Source organism: Argiope bruennichi, chromosome X2 (assembly GCF_947563725.1).
Source record: "Argiope bruennichi chromosome X2, qqArgBrue1.1, whole genome shotgun sequence".
Lineage (NCBI taxonomy): Eukaryota > Metazoa > Arthropoda > Arachnida > Araneae > Araneidae > Argiope > Argiope bruennichi.
The window spans coordinates 23,697,831-23,715,678 of record NC_079163.1 but is presented as its reverse complement, the minus strand read 5'-3'; the positions used below and the strand labels follow the sequence as shown (position 1 = coordinate 23,715,678).

At 26.9% G+C, this 17,848-nt stretch overlaps 1 protein-coding gene across 3 annotated transcripts in view; it reads right to left on the bottom strand.

Annotated features, from left to right (window-relative positions):
• The window catches only part of LOC129961007 (glutamate-gated chloride channel-like), a 154,327-nt gene extending 139,027 nt beyond the window's left edge, over positions 1-15,300 (bottom strand). The window contains exon 1 of one of the 3 annotated variants that reach the window (XM_056074798.1): positions 15,145-15,300. The gene's annotated coding sequence lies outside the window, so the exon portion shown is untranslated. The remainder of the gene's footprint in view (positions 1-15,144) is intronic. The other 2 variants (XM_056074799.1, XM_056074800.1) reach the window with 2 other exon arrangements.
• Between the last annotated feature and the right edge of the window lie 2,548 nt (positions 15,301-17,848).

Below are 17,848 nucleotides of genomic sequence, written 5' to 3'. Positions count from 1 at the left end.
CCCTAGTTTGATATAAAATTGAAGTTAGTTCTGAAAACAATTCCTTAGTTAATCAAAGTCATTAAAATTATGGAAGTCATGAAAATTTATATTATTCTTTAATTGTTGATTAATTATAATTATTTCATAAAAAATTGAAGTCCAACTTTTAAAACAATTCCTTAGTTAATAAAGGCATTAAAATTATGAAAGTCATGAAAATTTATATCATTCATTAATCTTTGATTAATTATAAAAAATGACTTATACAGAGCCGAGAGTAAATAATTAAGATTTTTTTTGACATATTTGAACATTTTGTACATTATTCAACTAAATAAATGAAAGTTGCAAAAAATTAATTTTTTCGGTATTTACAAGACATTCAAAATTATTTTTTACTTTTCAACTGAGGAAATTATTATAGCTACAACAAATGATAAATACTTTCGAACAAAATTTTGTCAGTGACAAACAACAATAATTGCATTCAAGTATTTGTACGATTGCATTGATAATATCCTTGAAGTATGACTTTAAATATTCCTGCAAATTTTTCTTGGATTGAAAATTATTCATCAAAATATAGCATAATAGGTACAGAAAGTGAAAAATAAACAGATTTTCTATTATTAATACTGTTTAATCTTCTGTGAGTTATATCAAAACAATTCCCAATTTTTGCATTTTAATGATTCATAAAAGACTTGGGGTGATCTTTAATTTTCTATTAAATATGCCATTGCGTCGAACATTGGAAATGAAAGTAACTTATACCCGTATAATAATGAAGACAATATTGAACAAAGTAATGAGAAGAAATACATTTCAAATAAAAATATTTTAATCAAAAATATATTTGTTTTGGGGCATCAATAGTAGAATTATTATTGAAAAGAGAAAGTAATAATCCCTAATAAAAACGAAATTACTTTTCTGAATATTTACTTATTTCATCACATTTATTTTTAAGCTAGCATTCCTTTTGTGCAGAGATGAACATTTTTCTCCTCCCCTTTTCTTAAGATGTTATATGTCTTTCATCTTTAAGAAGATGAAGGAAGCTTTTATTTGAAATAAAAGACAAATTGATTTTTGTTTGAAAGCAATTCTCTGAATTTCAGAAAATTCAAATTAAATTCCATTTTATAACACAAAGCAATGCATGCAATTCAAAAAAATTCGGGATAGTAAATATGCTTTCGTATCAGAATTATTAAATTAGCTTTGAGCCTAAGTTTTCATCATCCGACTGCACTAGCATATCGTGAATTTATTTTTATTCATTTATATTTTACTTTTATTTGCGCATTCATGCTTTATTTTGATTTATTCATTTATTCGTATATTTGCTTAGTACTTTCTTATTATACATATATCTGATTTTAAGTAATTATATTTAAATTTAGTTTTTTCATGTTTGTATAGGTGGAACTTTGTAATGTATTTTGGAATGACTTCTTTATGTTCTAGATACATTGGTGTGTTCTTGATGAAAGTATTTTCAGACCTTGAAAATCATTTAAACTATAAACTTAATTAAATTTTATAAAATGAAACACAAGGCTCCATCTAGTGGTGAATTAAAAAATTAGTTTTAGCATTTCATAATATTTATAAAATGAATCATAAATTAAAGTCTAAAAAAGATGGGCATAGTTAAAATAAAAAAAAAATTCTATTTTTTAGTATACAAATCAAAGTGCGTTTTTAGAAATTGTTTTTGAAAAATTTATTAACTAGTCTAAAAGGTATGAAAAGTTTCTTTTCCTAAGCAATTCATTCATTCCTCACGTTCAGAATCTGTCTATTCCTTGGAAGAAAATAAAAGGAATCCGGAAAATATAGCGAGGGAAGTTGACATCTTTGTATTCCCTCCCCTCTCCAAACATGATCCACGGGCGAAGAGACCAGTGTTATATTTCAAGAATAGCAAAGAGAGTAGAAGTCAGATTTGTTTGGTCTGAATATGATCAATCTTTTATTTTGTGCATTTCGTTTTTTATGATATCTATGTTTTCTGCAGGAGTCATAAAATCAAAGATAGAAATACGAGCTAAGGTTAATAGGAAAATGATCTAAACAGGAGGATATTAGAGATACAGAGCGAAAAAGACTTAACACTAATAAGTAAAAAAAATAATAATGTCAAATTATTTACTATTTTTACACTCTTAACTATATCGACTTAGTTCATATTTGTAAAAAAGATTTTTCCTTCGATTCCTGGCTTGCTAGATTTTTAAAATTTTGTGTATTTGAATGTTCTAGATGACAATTCATTTTTATATTTTTAGAACTTGATTATTACTTCACTTATTAATTAAATTGAATTTTGAATCAATACAAATGCAATCATCTGGTAGAAAATTTGAGGACAAAATGATTACAAAATTTTAGTGTATTTATAATAATTAACTATAAATTAAGAATAAAGAAGTAGGAATAATTAAAACAAAGATGTTTGATTTTAGTACAGTAACAGAAGTATTTTTGTTTATTTATTTTGTAATTAAACTAACTTTTACATCGTAAATTGTAATATTTAAGGACATTCAAAGTACATAATAAAGATCCATATTTGAAGATGGAGGAAACTTAATGTTTAAAATTTGATTGTTGCCATAAAAATTTTAATATAAAGTTATATATAGTCCTGAACAAAATCCTTATGTACATAAAGAAGTATAGAATTATTTTGGAAATGAATATATGAAATTAAATAAAAATGCAATTCTAAAGAATGGATAGAAAAAAATCTGCAATTTAAGTCAGCAAACGAAATAAATTCATGGAAACAATTCTTCAAATTTTGTAATGTTGTTTTTGTAGCAATTTACCTAACTAAAAGTAAGTTAGACACCAAGCAGAAACAATAGAAAAAATATGCGCATTATTCTGGAATTTTTCCATATTATCGGTGCAGTGACAGTGCATTTTGCAACAGTATCAACTTAACAAGAGAAAATGAATTTCCAGGAAACGTACTTTCAGAATATATGAGATATTCAGATAATAAATAGACTAACTATATTATATGCTAACTATATTTTAATATAATGTTACAGAAATTTTAAAAACTTATACGGCATGATTATTATAATCTATGGAAGAGCATCATGAATTACCACCGTAAGAATTTTTCATCTCTACTAGTGCTGTAAAGCGGTTGCAAAAGCAATAGACAATTCTCTTTTACGGATAATACTGTTAAATCTTTTAATAAAAAACAATTAATTTTTTTTATGTCTTTTTTTTTCAAAATCCCAAAACCCTTAATTTTCTGCAAACCAGTACCAAAAACTTAATCTAAGACCTAATCCATCAATCAAAAGTAAATGTAATTAATGATACAAGCAAGCGCAAGTAGGATCAGTAACCAGTATTTTCTGGATATAGCATCTCATGTATAAATAGGACAATTTGGTCTTGTTTTAAATGAGAAATTTTGCTGAAAATGCCAAATTTCTTCTATTTCAAATTTACTTATAACTTATGATTTTACTGAATTTACTGACTCAAATAACTGTGATTTTACTGAATTTACTGACTCAAATAACTGTGATTTTACTGAATAGAATTTTACACCTTTGATCTGCAAGCAATTGTTCAGCGGAAACTTATGAAGGGATTTTTTACCTTTGATTACTTATAATTCAAAAACAAGAATTACTCTGAGGAAAAAAGCTCAAGTTAGAAATTGTATGTCATAATACTAAGAGAAGAATTATGACACACACAATCAGTAGATACCAAAGGAGGCAACCCTTGCCCTTTCTGAATTTCTGCCAGCAGATATAAATCGCCTTCAACATCGAGAATTCAAGGAAAAATCTCTCAGCAGTCTTTAAGCTTAAATTATGATTTTCTTTTGCCTGTTTAAATCTGTCCCCTTCCTCCATCTAAAGGAAATAAAATTCAAATTAATATCTATGAATATAAAGTTGAAACAGATTCCTAATTATTTACTTAGCCGACGGCGGTAAGTTAGTTCTGCATTTGCTGTTTATTCAAATGGAATCGAGATCCTTTAACATCAGAACTCTAGAGGAATGCACAGTGTTTCTATCCGAGTTCTTACTCATTTACCTTTAGCACAATGAAACAGTGATAACAAGAGGGCTTGTTCCAAGTACCTCATTTATTTGCATTCTCCTGCTTCTTTAGAATCATTAGAAAACTTTCCTCGGAGTAATAAAATCATTCCCAACATCCAAAAGACTCTCAGACAACTTATGGAAAAGAGCTCAGAGCTTTCTTTACTTTTATTCGTGATCACATTGGCATTTTACGGGAACGAAAGAGCTGATTGTCTCTTTAAGGAGGCTTTTAAAAGAAGTGTCGTTTTTCCTGAGAATATTCTGAAATCTTATTTTCAAAAATGTATGTGAAAACAAAGCTATTTGGTTCTTAAGAGCAATCGACAAAAAAAGAAGATTTCTTTCCATTCTTTTTATATTTTATTTATTTATTTATTTTGAAAAGTCAAGAAAATAAATACTTCTTTGAGAATTGTAGAAATGCCAAATCTTTTAATAAGACATGACACTTTGAAATTCCGCAAATATAGCTTTTATCTCTTCTCACTGTAAATACAAAGTTGCCGCCATGTGGTCATTTGTTTTATCATCTACAAGAAAGAGGGAAGTTCAAAAAAGACCTAATTAATATTATCTGTGTCCAGTTTGTTTGAATCATGTTTTTAAAAGCATTCAAAGTATAAATATCTCTTTATAAATTTCAATAATTCAAAATCTTTAAGTTTGACATTATATATTTGACCTGTACTATCAATTTGATTTTTATCTTTATTAATATAATATTGATTTCATATTGGATATAATATTCTTCTGTATTACCATCTATAGAAATAAGGGGATTCAAAGAAAATTCTCTATATTTTTATAACGGATAGCTTGTTTAAATAAATCGGGTTTCCTAGGCATATCTAGATTTATTGGTCATACTGGAAAGCTACTAAACTTTCCTATGCAATCATTTCTTTAATTTTAGCATATTTGAACTCTTTCTTGTTCACAAATTTATTTCGTTTCCATTTCAGCTTATACATTTTTTTTATACAAAATATTGCTTTGAGCTCCAAAACAAAGCAATCTTATTGAAAAGATCACATTGGAAAATTCTAAATTCATGTCCAAAACTTTTATATAATTGAAGTGAAGCAGACTTTCAGAAATCTCTAAGGAAATCGCCATTACAGAATTGCAGCATTACAAAAACGAAACCACTAGTCCCCAAATAATCAATTTTGGCACGAAAACACTTTGAATAAACTTGGGAAATAATATGTTGAAATGGAACTCGACTTTCTATTTACTTAATGCTTAACAGAAATCTGGGGATAATTTTATGAATTTTTAGTAATGTCTATTGAAATAATTTTGATATAGAAATGATGGTAACTTTGCTCGAAAACTTTAAAGGTTTTTTTAAAAAATGGTGCTTATTTAACTTTAGGGGAAACTGCCTTTACTATTATCTACAGAACAACGAATCCTTTTTTATCTGCAATAAGCAAGCAAGGGTAATATATATATATATATATATATATATATATATATATATATATATATATATATATATATTACCCTTGCTATATATATATATATATATATATATATATATAAGTCTAAAGAAAGTGTTTATTGTGATTTACTTGTTTAAAGCTATTCTAAATTCTATTACAGTAGCATCCATCCATTTCTATAAAACGTTTTCATTTTTATGAAGCTGTAGTTACATTTCTACTATCTTTCAAGTTCTATTTATTTTTTCCTCTGATGCAGTAGTGCAAATACAAAATCTCTTTCGGTTAAATTTTACAGTATTTACAAGTAAATAACTTCCTTGACAAACTTCCATTCATAACCTTATCGCTATTATAAAAAGATTGTGAGTTCAAATACTAACTTTTCTTACGAAAAAATAAAATCAAGTGGAGTATATAAATATGATTTATTGTATGATGCTTTTATGAATGCAAAACATTCCGCGTGAGATTCCGCAGTTTTATTTGATACAAAAACCCATTTATGAAGTTTGGTTGACTGACGTAGCCGTGGACTCTTCAAAATATTACAAAATGTATATTTATTTAATAAATCCTTTTTTTTGTCAAAAAAAAACATTATTTTTTTTTTAAGTGTGATATGAATTAGCTTTCTTTGAAAGTATATTTCTGGTTTAAATCAAAACGGAACAGATTATGCATTTTAATATTTTTAGATTAAAATTTAGTTAACAAGGAAAAACTTTTTTAATAATTCATTTATCTTTGAATTATGAGTTATTGATTAGAGAATCAATTTCTGAACACAATAAGTTAACTACTAAGAAAAAAAAATGAGAACGCATTTGACACATAATATTTCATACTTAACATACCCTGCAATGAACATAAAATTAAGGTATCTTTCTTAAAAATAAAATTACCTCTATGAACAATTTTAGTTCCATATTTTATCCTTTTTATGCATTCAACAGGAAAATGTTGATAACCGAAATATGGCTTATCTCACATTGAAATATTTTTTGAAAGACATACTGTCAAATATAAGCATTACTTATAATTCAAATTCATACTGTCAAATATAAGCATAATTCAAATTCATACTGTCAAATATAAGATTATAACCATTATTCACAGCATCAAATATAGAATCATATGCAACTTTTCCTACTTTGCATTATATACAAATAAGGTTAATTAAGGAAAGATATTAAAAGATTTATTTCGGTTCGAATCTTTTATTAAATCTTATTAATTAAAAAAATATTAAAAATTGCAATTATTTAAAAGAAATTTCTTTAAAAAATATCCTGCTTCAAGTCAAAATGTAAAAAGCGTATTATTTTGTTTGTTATTTATTCAATTATTCAAATTTATTTATTTATAAATATCAAAAGTATATGCCTCAAAATGAATATTTGCAAAATGGAAGTATCGTCTTCCAATATTCTTGTGTAAGTATCTAATGCTCATTAAATTAAAGAACTTGTTTTAGAGCTTTGGATTTATTAGAATGAATTAATCATACGGTGTCAACTATTATTGCATATGATCTGTCATCTTTTATTTTGTTTTATATGATGTGAATCATATTTTTCTTTAATCAACTTCGTTTTTCAGATCAAATATAACTTCAGAATGTTTAAAAAAAAATTCCATTCTACTGAGAAGCTTGCAATTTTTTTGAAAGCACAATACATATATTAGTTTTCCCTTACATGTTGTTTGAAAAAAGGTGATTTCTGCTCTTAAACATGAAAAAAATGACTTATTTGAAATATCTGAATATTATGTTTTGATTGAAATTTTATCTCTATAAAGAATTTAAAAGGGAATTAAAATAAAATTTCAATATTTAAAAAATAAATATTTCTATCATAAAGAAGTAAAACAAAATTCCAAAGTAATAATAATTAACTCCTTAAATCCATTATCTGAAGCTGAATTCAAATAAATTATTCTTAAAAACAAATAGCCAACACTAAAAGATCTTTTTCATATCATAATTGCCTAAACCAATGTAAAATGGTACAAGGAATTAAAAAAAAAATATTACATTAATATGAAGTTTCTAATAAAAATTAATTAATTAAAACGTTATTATTTGGTAAAAATTTCCTGAAATAAAAAGTTTTTCCCCTATTAAAAATGTGATAGCTAAATTATCTCATTAATATTTTATCATACTTATTTTATTTCTTTACTATATTTTTCCGAAAGAAAAAATAGGATGATACAATTATGTATTTTTATTTTGTCCACAATTGAAGCTGTCGTTAAAAAGATTTTGTGAGGACAAGAAATAATAATTATTTATGATTTAAATCAAAAAATATTATTCTTAAAACTTAAATCCATCAATTTTCATCAAGGTTACAGGAAAAGTAACGTCAAGCATAATGAAATTCAACAGCTGCGAGACTTAACTAAGGAAAGCAATGCCTTTAAGTTGCCAAGAACACGTGTCTTTCTTTAGTAAATAAACATTGAAGTTCAGACTTCTAAAAGACAAACCTGGAATCATTGTTCATTGTATGGCCACAGAAGCACAAGGAACATCGTTATCAAAAATCAGAAGTATTATCGACATCCGACTGAGCCAATGAAGAAGTACACAAAAGAATCTGTGATGTGCTTAAGTATATGCTTTTATAATACTTGAAACACTTCATTTAAAAGCCCGCCATTCTTTCAAGAACTACTCAAAAATTTTCATTCAGCATATTCTTCATAAAAAAAAGACATTGAGTAGAAGAAGTAGGCTTCAAAAGCATTTCAGACACAGGATATACTTTGCTCTAATAAAAAAAGAGTTTCTGGTTTTTCATTTAAAAAATGAAATAATGCGAGATTTCTTTTACTTCAGTGAGGTAGGTTTTTTTTTTATTTATTTATTTTCAAGCTCAGAAATATTTACGAAAGAATATGAAAACTCATAACAGAAAATAAGCTCTCTGTTATGAGTTTTACGAGTTAAATTTTTTGTAGGCAATATCAACTGAAAATAATATTAATTCAAATATGATGATTTTTAATATCAATTTTAAAATTCAATAATGGATTTCGTATCATAAATGTTGTAAAAATTTGAAAGATTAATGAAGAAAGAAAATCTCAAAAATATTGCAATTTTTCTAGAAATCACCAATGCAGTTTTAATTTTTTTCTAATTTCAGAAATTAAATGAAATTACAAATGACGGATATTGGACTTTTGCAATCATTGACAGTGCATTGTTTGATGCCCTCTTTTAATAAATTTGTAGGCGTAATTTCACAATCCAGAGTATTTTTAATTCATATGTAATTATACAATTTTTCTAGAAATTGCTAATGGAGTTTTAATTTTTTCTAAACTAACAGAAATTTCAGAAAATAAATGAAATTACCAGTGACGGATTTCGAACTTTTGAGATCATTGACAGTGCACTGTTTGATGCCTTCTTCTAATAAACTGGTCTGTTTAATTTCATATTTCAGAGCATTTTTATGTTAATCTTTTATTTTAGACTATTTTTTATTAATAACTTCAATAACGTGTATCCATTTTTAATAATGGCATCTAGTTTTGTAAACAATTCTATTTAAACAGGCACTTGGCATTTATAAACATGGTAATAAAGTGAAAGTGATGAAACATATAGGAACCTGACTATGTGTACCTGACAGATTGTTAATATTATCCAAATATTTTATAATCCATAATGTTTGTATTTTTACAGGTTTATTTATTTGACAACTCGACTAATAATAACTTTAATAAATCAGCCCTTACCTCTCCCTTCTGTCCAGCAACCTAATTTTATCCAATTGAAAATTAACCTTCGGAAATCATCCAACACCCTTAATAATTTGCGTCTTAAAATTTTCACTTCTGTGATTATATGATTAAAGTAATTTTGATTCATACATTAGAAAAAATTTGACATAAAAACAGTGAATTCATGTATTACCAGAATCCAATTGAGAATTCTTGAATGTTTTTAGGAATTGTTCTCAAATGCATAAAAGTTTGCAAAATATCCAGAATGCCTTAAAAAATAACCCAGATGCCGAGGTTGAAGGGGGTATTACTTATGTACATGATTGAATATAAAAGATTGAAGTTTTCAACAGTTTCCATAATAATTATCTACCAAAATTAGATGATTTATAGTAATGATAAGAACAAAATAGTTATAAAAATCAATATATACTATGCTTTTGAATTGCCGCATCAAATATTCATCTAACCTTTTGAATCAATGTATGAATTCAACACAAAGCAACAACCAGTGTATGCATAAAATTAGTTAATAGTTTACATAACAAAGCAACAGCATACGTGTGTTTAATAGCAGATATGTTTGCTTTCAATGGTGTAGAAAATAAATGAAAGTAATAAGCAATTTTAAAAAATGATTAACAATAAAAATAATGACATTGAAATAACTGTAAGCATAAAACAAGCACCACTTTTTTTTTTTGTATGCTACCATATGACTTATAGTTTTCAAAATTCTTTTATATTCCTAGAAAAATATCTTCTTGCAGTACACATAAAAATATTCAAGGCTAGGAAAAAATATTGAGATTATTTATAAAATTAAAGACAAAAGGCATAAAAACTATATTTTAATCCTTATCATTAAGTTGAAATACTAATGAAGTGCATTATATACATATAAGGGGAAAACTTATTATGTATAAAGCAAATATACAGGAAAACACTATTTTGACTTTTGTAAAATCTTTAATGCAACCTCTATAAGTTTAAAGTAATTTAGTTTATACCTTTATTATTATTATTACGGTCTTTAAAACTATTGAAATTCGGTAAACGTTTCGATGGTTTCGTTCACGTTTTAAAAAATTCTGTACTGAAATCAAAAGCAAATGAATTAAATACGCTTGGAAAATGGTCAATTCCAGCGTTTGTCTTATCACAGAAATAAGTATCTGATAAATTGCAATAGAAATAGTAAAATATGAAATTTGTATCTAACAATTTGTGAAGTTAAAAACGAATATAGCAATGAGGTCTAAGCCCATACTATGCAGTATTGAAAAGAGAATTTTGAGATTAGTATGAACCAGACAATGTTTGAATTAATAAGTTATTGTATCAACTAATTTAAGTATTTGTTTGAACACCATTTTAAATACTAATACTCAATCTGGCAATTTTGAATTTTAAAGTAAATTTCTTTGCCGATTAGTTTCAAACGATAGTATTTAGAATTTGCAATGCGTTCCCTTAAAATAAACAATGGCTGTTTATTAGTTTCTTCGATGATAATAAAGTAATTTAGAATGATCCTGATTGTTGAAAATATCAATGGTGTGATTAAAGAAAAAAAAATTCTCACAGCATCAATTGAGTGACTCGGTTAGACAAACGACTTTTTTTTTCTTATTTACAGCTAGTCATCCCGTTACCATAGAACTAAGCCGTATAAACAGAAATTATTGTGACTGGCTGTTATGCTCATTAAGTATCCAATTTTTGCATAAGAAAACAGCGGCCAACAAAAGCTCAAAGAATCTTCAAACTGTTGGTATAGGGCTAGAAATCTTTTCCATCATTTTTTTTAATATTTTTAAATTTCCAAGTATTTTAATATTGTATTAAAATTACTATCCATAATGAGTCTTCTTCTGATTCTGTAAGTTCGACACATTATGTTACGCAATGCTGAACTGAGCCTATTTCAACACATATACATGTGTTGCCTTGCTTCCTTCCGAATCTGCAGATATATTCAGGAAATCTTCTATGTCCCAATATAATTTGTATTACCATCGAGTGAAATATTCTTTTTATAATTTTGGTTCCAGTATAAATTCATATGTTATGCGTCATTTGCACGACATTGTCCAACTATCCCCCCACTGTATAGTCATCTTTCTTCTAATTTCCTTCTTTAACATTTGGAATGATTTTGGGACTACAATATCTATTTGATCTATCTATGTACCCGGTTCAACAAGGGGCTGTACTTCATATAGTGTCTTGAAATCAGTAGCAATTATTTATGAATAAATGAATCCAAAACATATGCAGATACTATTCCTGGCTATTCTCCGCTTATTAAAACTCTTTTACGAGGAAGAAGAAGGATTATCACAAGAACAAAATAATGAATCAGTGCTAGCTTGTCGTAAATCAAAACCCAAGTTCCTTGTCAAATAATATTGTGAAAATATTTGCAATGGCCAGTTAGACAATTGATCAAAATCCTATTAAGAACTTCAGGGGTGATCTAAAAGGATGAGATTATCGAAATCGGAAGTTTTTTTTCCAATTACGAAACATACATCCAAGATTAATAATGAATAGTACTAATCCAAATTCGAACTGTGTCAAAAACTAATATTACCCTTAAAGTCCAAAGCATTTAATTCATTAAAAATAATAGTTGATTTATGAGATACAAAATATTTGTTTCTACTTACAACATGTTTTTTATTCTTACGATGGTAAAATTTTGATATGGAACAAAATAATATTTTTTCTTTTATATAGCTGTTTCATTTTTAAAATAAAATGCTCGCAAATACATTTGCGACATTTTCAAGAAATATCAACTTTACGATAAACATTAAAATACTATTTCTACCTTAAACATTAAAATATTATTTCTATCTTGCAAATTAAAATACTATATCTACTTTCTGGTTTTAAATGCATTAATATCTTTTGCTTTATGAGACGATTTTATTATTTTATTGGGCCGTTTGTAAATTTTAAAGAGTGTATTGTCGACAAAGAGTAGTAACTTTTTATAAAGACTCTTTTAACTTCATTAAATTAAGCCCCTTATCGGAAAAAAATATTCAATTATTTAATTTTTTATACTATCATTCAATATATCACTAAAAATTATGCATTTAAATATAATGAGGGATAATATATCTTTTCTTCTGATATGTGTTTTTTTAATAGATCTAACATTCAATAAATTGGAGTTTCATGTATTCTTCTAATATTAACTTATTTTCTTTTGTTTCTTCTAACACTAAATTATTTTCTTTTGTTTTCAGTTTTTGTTTGTTGATCAAGTATCTTCGAAATGGAAAATAATCCTATACTTGTTTTATTTTTCATCAGCAGTTGAATAAATATTTATAAATAAGTTTCAAAGGTATAAATGAAATAATTATAACAATCACTTTTATCTTAACTTTCTAATTAATATTCATTAGTTTAAAAATTACTTGTTAATTATTTAGTTTCAAAAACTTACTAAAATGATTTCTTGTCATTTATGTCAAAAATGCATTTTTATAAATAATTTATATCAATTCCTTACTTGAATATAGTATAAATGTAATAAAAATATAATAAATAAAATATAATAAGAATATAATAAAAATGTAAGTAAATAACGAATTATTAAGAATTTATATTAAAGTGGCAAAAATGCAAAAAAAAAGTAAATATTCATCTCTACATAGTGCAGAATCAAATATTTCCTTCTAAGGAATAAGCTGCTATCTTTTTAATTAAAGTCATACAAAACACAGTAATAATAAAAACTAAGAAAAAGAAATAGAAAGATTATTTTTATGCCGTAAATTGCTGACGTTTATGACTCTCGAATCGAACAGCGGAATTGAAAACTTTGTTTTTACTCCAAATTTTCATTAGTCTGTCCATGGTTCTCTAAGAAACAAACGGTTTTTCGTTTCAACAATTTAGTGTAACATCACATAAATTGCCTTTTCTCTTATTTGGTCATTTTAGTAAGTAGCAACTGATTGGAAGAAACACTAACTGTAATCGAAAAAAACTTTTTTTTCACTCTGTTAAGTCTATACGCAAGGTCTTTTTTTTTTAACAACATTTTGTCATCTGGAAGGAATAAGCTGATTATATCTTAAAGCTCTCTAATGCTGAACAATGATACATCGTTGTCTTCTCAAACGTATCTAAGCACGATTGATTGCTCTTCTGCCTTAGAAGGGTTAATTCCTCGGACCCATATATTTTATATTTATTATTTTTTTAATTTAAAGATAAACTTATATAATGAAGTTTATCTGAAAAGAGTTTAACAATGTTAAAGCAGCTTCGAAAAACTAAGTTTGAGAAAATAAGAAGTAATCCAAAGATTCCTTTAAAAAAATTGATTTTGATTACTACTATCTTTAGAACCCTGTATTAACATAAAAATACATCAAAATTCTTTATTTGTAAGAAAATAAAGAAATTTAATGATTTTTATAATATATTTAATCCGATCTATTCTACTGTAATTCGAATATGGAATCAGTTTGTCTAGATTTATATGACTGAAAAGTTTATCATTAAAGTCCTAGATGAGATTTTTACTTCATAGTTAAAGGCTACAGTGAAGCTCTTAATTATGAAAATTCAGTTCTCTTATTAAAAATACAACTGAACTATTACTCAAAACGTAACTGTTTTTGAATTATTTTAAATTAGATACTACCGAATTAATTAAACGCTCAAAAGAAGAGATAAAAGGCAAAGTTATCCATCAAAAATCTATTATCGACTGTTAAATTTATCAATCTGTTGCACAACAGATGAAGTAACTTTAATCTCAGTTAAAGAAGAGTTAATAACTTTATATAGTTAAAATAAAAGAATAACATCAACATTAAAAAGTTTTCCAAGATTGAAAATTATTAAATATTTCACTTAAATTACACTTAAAAAATGAATGACTTTTAGCATTAACTTTCAAAAATTATAAATTTGGCTAAGTAGATTGTAGATAATGTAAATTTTAGCTTTTTATAATGAAGGTTGACACTGGAAGTTCTTGCATATTTTAGTTGACATTTTATCCGACAAAAATGTTAACTCAACTATTAAAATTTTCGAGTTAACAATTTTTTAATTATTGAAAGTGGAAATCTTCAGAGACCTTGCCACATTTTGAAAAGTTAATGATTCAAAATTACTTAACAGTAAAATATTTAGCGGTGAACTTAAAATATGCTAATGAGTCAAAATTACTTAACGTAAGTACTTAACAGTAACCATAAAATATGGTGCGTAGTATTTATTTTAAGTGATGAAAAATACCTACCGAAAATGCTCTGTCTTAACTCTATGCTAAATGAATTTTGTATAATATAATTTCGCAATAATATTTTAAGTGTGAATCAGAAAAAATCTTTTCATAAAAAAACTTTAATTAATTTACTTTATTTACAAGCCATGCTCAAAATAATTTTTTAATTATTTATATAAATATATCGCATGTATTGTTATAGATTTATACAACTTTGATGCATTTTAGCTTTATTTATTTTTTTACGCCTGAAAGTAAAGGGTCTTTTTTTTAATCGATTGATGCTTTAAAAAATCCCTAAACTTGACTGATTGGGAAAATGGTTCATTTGATCATCTGAATCAAATACCCCCTCCCCCATTAAATGCTGAAACATGAAACTTTGCGATCTTCCAGGAGAAAATTAATCAAATATTTCAACAACCGAGAAATCATAGATATTCACACTTCTAATATAATATATTATCTGAAAGCGTGTAGCTAAAGATTTCTGCTCTGATTGGTACTAAATTTTCATTTTAGATTCTTGATTATTTTTCATTTATAATTCATTAAATTTTTCAAAACAGAATTAAATAAAATTTTGACAGATGAGATTAAAAATACGCACCTTTCCATTCAACCAAATTGCATCCGTCGTTAGTAATCCAAGTCAGATGCGTTGTTTTGTGCACAAACTTGAGCCCATTGATTCAGTTCCTGGTAGATTGAAGTACGCGAATCATATCAACAATCTTGTAGTTGGTCAGTCACTTGTGACGTCATTACGTAAGTCATGCCAAACACTGCGTTGACTCTTCAGAATAAAAAAGAAAGGGAGGGAAAAAAAGACAAGTGCTTCAGCTCGGATTTCACTCTAAAAAGAAAAAGAAAAAAGTAACATCTCTAAGTATAGATCACGTTCTCGATAAAACTGCATTCTTCTTGATTATATTCCTAGAAATAAAGCATGATTGATGTATGAATATTTAAGAATGCTCATTTTGACGTTAATATGCGTTGTTCGTTAAATAGAAATGCACATTCTTGTATCATCTCATTTTAAAAAACTTTAGGGCGGAGATAGATACGTGCAATCAAGGCTGCATATTTTTTGTTCTTTATAAGAAATTAAATCAAGTCGAATAGTTCGCACATATAATACGAAGAAAAGATGTCAACAAGTAAATTAAACCAAAGGCATGGTAGGATTATTTCGATTTTTTACGCAGTATTCTTCAAAGCTATTCTTTTTTCTACGTTTTTATAGCGTAATAAGATGATATGATTATTTAACTTCGGCAGAATTTTTTAATGATTTTTCTAAAAGCTGTTTGCATTAAAAATATCGCATTCTTAACGAACACAAATTATAGTAATATGCTCGGACCTCAAATACAAAAATACTTCATGTGTCATTCTTTATTTTAATGCTTTAAAATTATAGTAATATCACACATTAAGTATAACTATTAAAAGTCGCACATCAATTTAATAAATAATCATATATTAATTTAATTATGATCCTTTAAAGAAAACACTAATTAGATTCGTAATTTGCTTTATGTTAAGTATAATAATTATGTATTACATATTTTTATTAGATGTATTTTAATAACTCAAAAAAAAAAGAATAACAATTTATTTCAATGTAAATAAACCATGTGTTTTAATAGAGAAATTAATTTTAACACTTTGGAACTTATGTCCAATTTCGGCAAAGTAGACTAAGGCAGAGGGAAAATTTTTAATGCTCAGAATTATAAAGTTTATTAATATATACGATCTTCGCTTCGCGATTCATTCAGATATTATCTATGAATCTTTTATTTCCGAAAATAAATTATATGTGTCAGTACAAAATAGATAAAACGATTTAAAAACAAAGCTGAAATCAGAGTTATTTTGAGAGTTCGATAGTATTATTTGTTGTTTCGTTTGACAGCTTCCCTTCCGTTGTCATATAAATGATTTTGACTTATGAAATACAGATGGTTTGGTGTCATTAAGTGTTTATTCAAGTTTAATTAACATTTTTAGTTTAAATGATGTTTTGAAGAACTTTTCTTCGATTTGAAATATGCTTTTTTCAATAATTTCTCATTTAATGGTGATTATTAGAGCATTTTCTCCTATTTTATGAATGAAATCAATATAAAATTTCTATGAAAATAAATTTATAAGATGCATACAGTACTGTGCAAATTAAGTGGGACAAACTCCATTTTTTATAAATTTCTTCATTTCTCGGGAATTTTCTGCCTTAAACCAGTTTCAACTGCATTTTCTTACAAAAAAAGGTTATTCTTGACTAGTCTAAACTGGTTTGACCATGTGATCATCACATGTAGAGCATTTTACCATCAATTGTGTTTTAGTTGCTACGAGAAGTTGGTTGTGTGAATTTTCCAGTTCTAATGCATATTAAAAAATGTATATATCACTCCCAGGAAAAGGACTAGAATTGGTAACCTCAGTCAGCACACTTCAGTAACAGTGAGGGATACTGCTTCAGCAGCTGCAGTGGGAAAATGGAGTGTTTCAGCAAATTAAGTTTGGGACAGTTACTCCAAAACGAAAGAGTAAATGTGGATAAAAACGCAATACAACATCTCAGATAGACAAATTTCTTGTAAAAAATAGTAAAATGAACACTCGCAAAACAAGTACAGATCTTCAGAGAGAATTATTAGCTACTGGTGTGAGCAATGATTCATCAACAATATGACGAAGGCTTATTGAAGCAGGGGGGTGGATAGGAAACCAGTAAAAAAAGCCGTTGTTAACACCTGCAATGAAGAGAAAATGTTTGTATTGGCTCAGGAAATATCAATTCTGGACTGCACAATTGCACAATAAGGTTTTATTCAGCGACAAAACATTTGTGTGTGTGTGTGTGTGTGTGTGTGTGTGTGTGTGTGTGTGTGTGTGTGTGTGTGTGTGTGTGTGTGTGTGTGTGTGTGTGTGTGTGTGTGTGTGTGTGTGTGTGTGTGTGTGTGTGTGTGTGTGTGTGTGTGTGTGTGTGTGTGTGTGTGTGCAAGGGATTCAATCAACATTTGTCAGATGAAGTTCTGGAAAAGCCATCAGAGAACAACATCTTAATCAAAAAGATAAGCATCCTCAGAATCAGATATTTTGGAGTCATTTTACAACTGTAGGATCTAGTAGCTTAGTACCAGTTGAAGGGATGATGAACTCTAAAAAATGCACTTCAATACTAAAAGAAAAAATTGTGCCTCTGATGCAAATGTTTGCTGGTGGTGTTGGTGTCTTTTAACAAGATATTGTTAAAAGACACCAACACCACCAGCAAACCATCATTCCAAGGTGGTAAA